The sequence below is a fragment of the Chinchilla lanigera genome, unplaced genomic scaffold, assembly GCF_000276665.1.
Source record: "Chinchilla lanigera isolate Chin_1 unplaced genomic scaffold, ChiLan1.0 scaffold00072, whole genome shotgun sequence".
NCBI classification, from domain to species: Eukaryota; Metazoa; Chordata; class Mammalia; order Rodentia; family Chinchillidae; genus Chinchilla; species Chinchilla lanigera.
Window position 1 is genome coordinate 5,067,676 of NW_004955473.1, and position 7,028 is coordinate 5,074,703.

A 7,028-nucleotide genomic window follows, 5' to 3' on the forward strand; every position below is an offset into this window, starting at 1 on the left:
CCTCTAGTGGGGGGCAAAGGGGGCCCTGGGGAAAAGGGCTGGTAGCTAGCCAGCCCCCCAAGCTGCAGTGCTGAACCTTTGGCTCCTGCAATGATGGAGGGACAGGGTAGGGGGACCCTTCCCTTGGGGCAGCCCCAAAGTGAGCCCTAGCTCACCTTGGCAAATTGCACAGACCTGGTTTTGGAGACAGGGAGCAGTTTCCATAGCACAAGGGTGCCCTGGAGCTTTTAGGAAGATGTGAAATGGGACTCTGAAGCTGAGACATCACCGCTAGCAAGCTCAGGCGCTGCAGGAATGTCCATGGTATTCCCCGGGGCTCTGGGCCTTTTTATACCTAACTATTCCCCTCACCCCCATTCTCTCACAGACACCACCCCATATTCTTTCATCGTTCAACTTCTTCACTCAGCAGCTTTCACTTACATTCCTCTAACATAGTCCCAGTTGTCTGGGGGTTTTTTAGTTCCAGTTTTCTTAGGTAAAGGTGCTTTCTGCGGGGAATAGTGGCACACACCTGTAATCCTAGCACTCGGGAGGCTGAGGCAGGAGGATCGCTGTGACTTCTACAGCAGCCTGGGCTACATAGTGAGTTCAAGGCCAGCCTGAACTAGATAGTGACAACCCGTCTCAAAAAACAAGAGAAAACATGCTTTCAGTGATACCCACCCTGGAGTTCCCAAGCCGTCTCAGGTGAACATTCTCATACTTCATCAGCTGCCTCTTTCTCTCTAGGCAGTTCTTAACCCCATGGCTTTGGCCACACCAGTCCCACCCTTCACCTGGCCCAGAGCTGGGAATTCCTAGGAAACGACTAAGGAAGAGGGCATATAAAACCACTGTGCCTCGTGGCTTATAGTAGCTGAGGATCAAAGCCTGTCCTCTCCTGGTAGGAGGGAACCAAGTGGAGGATCCAAGTCTTGGCAGTTCTGAGCAGGGGGCCCAATCAGCAGGGGAAAGCTGCTTCTCTAGTGGGCAGGTTAAAGAGGGGTGAGGGGTAGAGTGTCTGTCTCACAGGGGGGGATAGGGACCCATGACTCCCTCCCTATATCCCTGGATGTGAGGAGAAGTCACTGAGGCTTCTAGCCTCACCTAGGCTTGGGAACTCGCTTCCCTCAGGAAAGGAGCTTCATTCCAGGCCAGGAGGCCCTGGCTGGACTCTCTTGCAGCCCCTGCCCTGAGGTTTGGGGCTGGCTGAGTTTGCATTGTCGCTCTGGTAGTGGCAGCCAGTGTGGGGCGGGCAGAGTGTGTAATTGCAACCACTTCCTGCCCCGGCCTGCCCTCAGGCTGGCCCCGCCCCTGAGGACAGTCGGGGCGGGGTCCAGGTACAGTAAGGGAGTCGTGGGGGTGGGGGGTGCTGCCTAGTGGGGCTTGCCCTCAAGGGAAATTAACTGAGACTCACAAAAGGGGGAAAGGGGGTACCTTCAGTTTGAGCACCCCCCCAAAGGGGCCTGGGACATTCTGTTGGTACAACCTGTCCTCCTCACAGGGAAGGAGCTAGACAACAGTCCTCCCATTAGTCTGTGACTAGTTCCAATATTAGCTTTATTCATGAGCTCTGGACGCTGAAGCCCCGGAGCTGGGCAGGAGGGACTAGCTGGGGTCTACACTTAGCGATAGTTTCCTCTCTGGCCTATGCTCCCTTGCTGTTGCTCTGAGCAACTTAGTCAGACAAGAGGGGTAAGGGGCAGGCGCTACGGAAAAGACAATGCCATTAGTCCGCAAGTGCCTCTCCTTTCTTAGAGTTTCCAGGATTTCCTGGCGGGTTGTATCCTCTTTCTCTGGCTACTCTGGCCTCAGAATGCCCAGTGTGTACAGAGCTAGTCCGCCATCAGGCACGTTGGAGGCACCAAAGAAGCAGAAAGACAGCCCTCTCCCTTTGCTGGGCAGGACATCAGCTGGGCATTAGAGTGGCAGAGTAGTCAAAGCATGCACTTTGTAGTTAAGGATGGAGATCATAGCCCTGCCTCAGCCCCGTGTATTAGCTGTGTGACCTTGGACAGCTTTGCTTATCTTCTGTGAGCTTCAGTATCCTGGTTGGTAAAATGAAGCTACTACTACTTGCCTTACTAGGCTGTGGTAAAAGCGAACTAAGACCTATATGGGAAAGGGCTTTGAACACTGTAAAACACTATGCAGAAGTAAGGAATGGATGATAACATAGATGGAGGTGGAAGAGAGGACCCTAGTGGGGAAATAGGAGTGGACACCAGTGCAGACGATGCTCTGGCGTGTTAAAGGCACTTTCTGTAGTGGAGCTATCAGAGGCAGGTGGGGGTTAAGCCTGCCTAGCTTCCAGTTGGAGGTGGGTTTGAGAGAAGAGATCCCTGAGGAAAAGGCCAGCAGGCAAGGTGGAGAAAAAGCCATAATACTTCTCCTTTGTAGAAAGTCTTGCCATGGTCCTGGTTGCCTTAATCATGCTCAGGTGAAGAGAGGCTAGCGATGGGTAACGAGTTTCCTTTGGGGGGAGGGGGTAGTCTGTCAGCCCTCAGAGTGTAAGGCAGCAGCTGGAAGTGCACCACTTACTTGCATACCAAGCCTGCGGCGTGCACACTCGCTGGAATGAGCAGGGAATGTCTCCTCTCCTCGCCCTCTGCAGACAGAGGAGAGCTGAGCAGAGGAGAGCTGGGTGAGCTGAGCATGTAAAATGACAGTGGCAAACCTGTAGGGTTCTCTATCCCCTTTGCACTCTGGCTAGGGCTGCCCCACCTGCCCGGGTTACCCCTGTCCTCCCTTCCCTGGTCTTCAAGAGTCCTGCCTCCATCCACAAGTAGATGGTCCACCCTCACACGCTTAGTGGCTGTTGGAGCAAGGGTTCACCCACGTGAGTGGGGGCACATGTTTCAGGATGTACCCAAATCTGTGGATATCAGCAATCATGTGCACATGTCCAGACAGGTGTGTACATTCAAACATGTGTCTCACATGTGCACGCTCCAGGTATGGAAAACACAAGACTGATATTTCTGCTCCTTTCTAACTTTGGAACCAGGAACTTATCATCTGTAAAGAGATTTGTACCAGAGCAGCTCAGAGGGCCCTTTGAGCTTGAATGTTCAATGCTTTTACACATACAGCTGTGGCTGCTTAAGAAGTCAGGACAGTGAAAAAAAATCAGCCAAACCAGTTGTGATGTTGGCTGTCGACACCTCAGATGTTTAGGTTTCAAGATTCAACTTTCAAAAGACCAGTTACTTGGCATCATGTAACATCTGCTCTTTTTCCAAGCAGTGGTCTTCTACTGACACCCGGACTGTGGGATGGTGGTATTTGTGTATTTGCTGTGTTTGTGCATTTACTCGAATGTGAGTGTATCCATGCTTGTTTAAACTGCATCACCAAATAGAAGAGCTGAATGAGATCCCAGAGGTCATCTAACTGAATCCCTTCCATTTCTAGTTCAGTTATTCAACAGCCCTTTTGTGAGCTAGATCTATGCAGAGAGCTGCAGAGATAAATAAGGAATAGGTTCTGCCCTCCAGGAGCTCACCTTCTATGGGAAGAGAAACATGTAAACAAATAATTGCAATACAGTGTGACAATAGACGTATAAATCCTACGCTGCAGTAGCACAGGGGAGAGACCAATTAATTCTGCTTAGAGGTGTCTGGGACTGAAAGTATGCTGTGACAGTCTCACTTTACAATAATTCTACAGACAATGAGTGTTCACCCTTAAGATCCTACTTCCACAATATTCGTCCTTGTTCCTCACCGCCCTCCCCAGCAAATCTGAGAAGATGCAGAGCAAGGGCATTGAGGAGAACCTGGAAACCCCTCCTCCTAAGCAGAGAAGAGGTCCCTGCCTGGGAGTGTCAGGTTATGGAAAGAGTGTGACCACACAAAGGGGCCTGTCTTCACAATTGGAAAAGAACGGACCAAATGGCATACTGGGATCAAACAGCACACTGGGAGCAACTGTGATCCATACCTCCTCTCTCAGCTGTGGGCCAGTAGGAGCTTGAGTGGGAACAGTTGAGGATATCTGTGTCACAGCTTCAGCTAGTGCTAAGGTAGGGGTGGGGACTGAGAAGGAGGCCAGTGCTTCCTGCCTGTCCAAAGGGCGAGCGAAGGGACGTTGCCTTCAACAAGGCATACCCTTTATGTCCCCTGCATAGGGATGAGGCTGCATTAAGTACCCTCTCTCCCTTGCCCCATGCCCCTGCTGAACAGCAGTGCACATCTGTGAGATGGTCGCTGAGGATAATAGGGGAGTCAGTGTGGAGGGCAGTGTGGAGGGCATATTAAAGCAAAGTTAACTGGCAATAGGGAAGGAAGGACAATAACCCTGGAGTCCGTACCAATCTCTAACCACTGCTCTACCAGCCCAAGGGATGGGCGCGGGAGGCGAATCTCCATCTGACACCCTCATCCCCCCTCCCCCACCTAGCGTCCTTCCCCCTCTCAGCCCGCGGGGACTACCACCCCATCAGGACCCAAGCACTCCCTCCCCCTCTCACCCCTCGATCCATAAAGCCAGGAGATGCTACCGCGAAGGGAACCCTGGGAGTGTGCCTTGAATGACCCCCAAACACATCTGGATTTTTGGAGTTCAGGCCAGCCCCCGAAACGGACCCCAGGGAAGTGCGCCAGAAGGAGGGAGCAGGGAAAAGGAGAGGCAGCGCGGAGCGAAGGGCCTGCAGTTTAGGACTCCTGGCCCCACGACTAGAACCGTCCCAAACTTCCTGTTTCTTCCGGCCGCTCTGACCCTAGGGCTGCGGCTCCGAGATAGCTCAGGGCCTGGAAGTGCATGCTGGGTAAGCGCAGACGGACGGAGTAGGCGAGCTGCTCGCTGTCGCCGGCGCGGGGCCGGTGTGGGCGCGCGCCCGGCTTCCTTCCCCGGCGGTCACGCTTTGCATGTGGGATGGGCAGCGGGCAGGTGGCAGAGAGGCCCCCACGCTGAGGGCTCTGGGAGGAGCCCGACCAGGGCGCGGGCGGAGGGGGAAGAGGGAGGAGGCGGCCCAAGGGGCGGGGGTGTGGGCTGGGAGTTTCTGCATTTTAAAGGGAAGCAGAGTTGCCTTCGTCGGAGGCCGAAGTTCGAGCCGACCTCGCCGCGCCGAGCGCAGGAAATCCTGGAGCGGCAGCGCAGCTCGCTCGGCCCTGGACCGGACCCGAGCTCTCGCGCCCACCCGCTGAAGCCCTAAAGGGATAGGTTAGGACAAGTAAAAGGAAGTCCTTCTTCACGCAGCGAGGACAAAACTTAATGCAACGGGTAACCCTTTCCCCAAGGTGGGCCACACTTGGGATTTTGAAAAAGAAGTGGAGGCAAGTGCTTGGGTCAGTTTCCCTCCAGAGTGAAACGAAGGCGATCCCTATCTGGAGGCTTCGTCCTCCAGATAGACTGTGAGGAGGAGGGGGCGTTGCTGCTGCTTAACTCCCGCTTCAACAGTGGGGAAGAAGAGGGGCTTTGGAAGGATGATCAAATACATAAAGCTGCTTAAATCAGAATACTGTACAAGTTTAACTCCACTTCTACCCTCATCTTTCTTTGGAGGCCAAATTCCCTGCCCGCAACCGAATTTTCCTTCCACTCCCTCGGCCTCCCGATTTCCCATACTCTTCAGCTCTTCGATTACGTTTGTACGGTGTCTGGAGGAAACTAGTGCTACACGCCCTAACTCGGGCGTGGACGCTGACTACAGCACCAAAGTGGCAGATAGGGCACGCAGGACGCGCAAGGGCCCACTCCACAGATTATTGTCCCCATTTTGAAGATGAAGAAACTGAAGTTGCCCAGAAAGCCTAATCCTTTGCTGAGCTCACACAGGGAGTTAGTCGTAGAAGTTAAAAGATGGCTTGTGAACCGGGAGGGGGCTTGATGCTCAAGAGTCGGATTAAGCAATCATATCCCCCACCAAGCCTCTCCAGATCCCCAACTGACCAGTGGAGCTATTGGATTATATTTCTGTCACTTCACTAGGTTCTTGATTACCTCAGTGATGGACACGGGGTCCACCATAAGCTTAAAGGGTTATCTCAGTGTCTATTAAAATGCCTGGCACATAGAAGAGACTCAATGCACATTTCTTTCTTGAACAATTGCAATTAGAAGTGGACTTCCGGGCCCTTTAAGTCCAAATGCTGCCTTATCTACCCATCCACCTACACATCTGGCTACCTTAAGGGTAAGATCTTTCTATTGCTTCATAGCCCCGGTGCTGGGCTTTGCACTTCAAGGAACATTCAAAGATACACAGAGGTTGAGGTGCCACGTATGGCTGGTTGGTTAGTTCACCTAGTCAGGGGCAGGACCAAGGAGCCCAGTTACAAATCTGCTATGCTTCTTCTGTGCCCTGGTGCCCTTCTCCCAACCCAAAATGTAGCTGGCTGGGCAAACTTATGCAAATGAGCCAAGAGCACTGCTGCTTTCAAAAATAAATGATGGAGCCCATATCAGTAGTTGCAGTGTGTTTTGGCAAGGTTTGGAAGGGGCCCTGCCCATCCCTTGCTGGCTCTCTTGGGAAGCCCAGAACAGTGAGAAGTAATGTCCCCTACCCTCCTCATTTTCTCCTCCCCTCCAAAACTACAAACAGCCACAAACCACATGGCCCACAAGCAACAGATTTGTGGCCTCTGGAACCTCCCAGGGCAGGGGTCATTCAGGAGGTCAAAGGGGGTGTAGGCATCACACAGTACAGAGTCATTACTCTAATGCCCTCTGGGAGAGTTCTGAATCAATGGGCCTATTTGTCCTCCCTCCAGGGAAGACTGGGGGTAGGGCAGTGGGGGTCTATTATCAAACCCACCCCCACAACACTGCCTCCAAGAAGCTCAACCCAGGCCTGGCATCCTGCAAACCTCGCTGCTACCCAGAACAGGCAGAAACCGGAAGTGGGATGATTTCAACGGGGCTGAGCAGTTAGTTGGGCATCTCCTTTGCTTTCTAGGTTAGGAATCTGGCAGTCTGGACTTTCACTAGAGAGTCTATGGCAGAGCCACAGGGTGTCTGCAGAGAGCCAGCAGACCCTGTTGACCCCTCCACATTTCCAGCAAGATTTCACCTGGCCCATCATTGTGTTCCTCCTGGAAGAG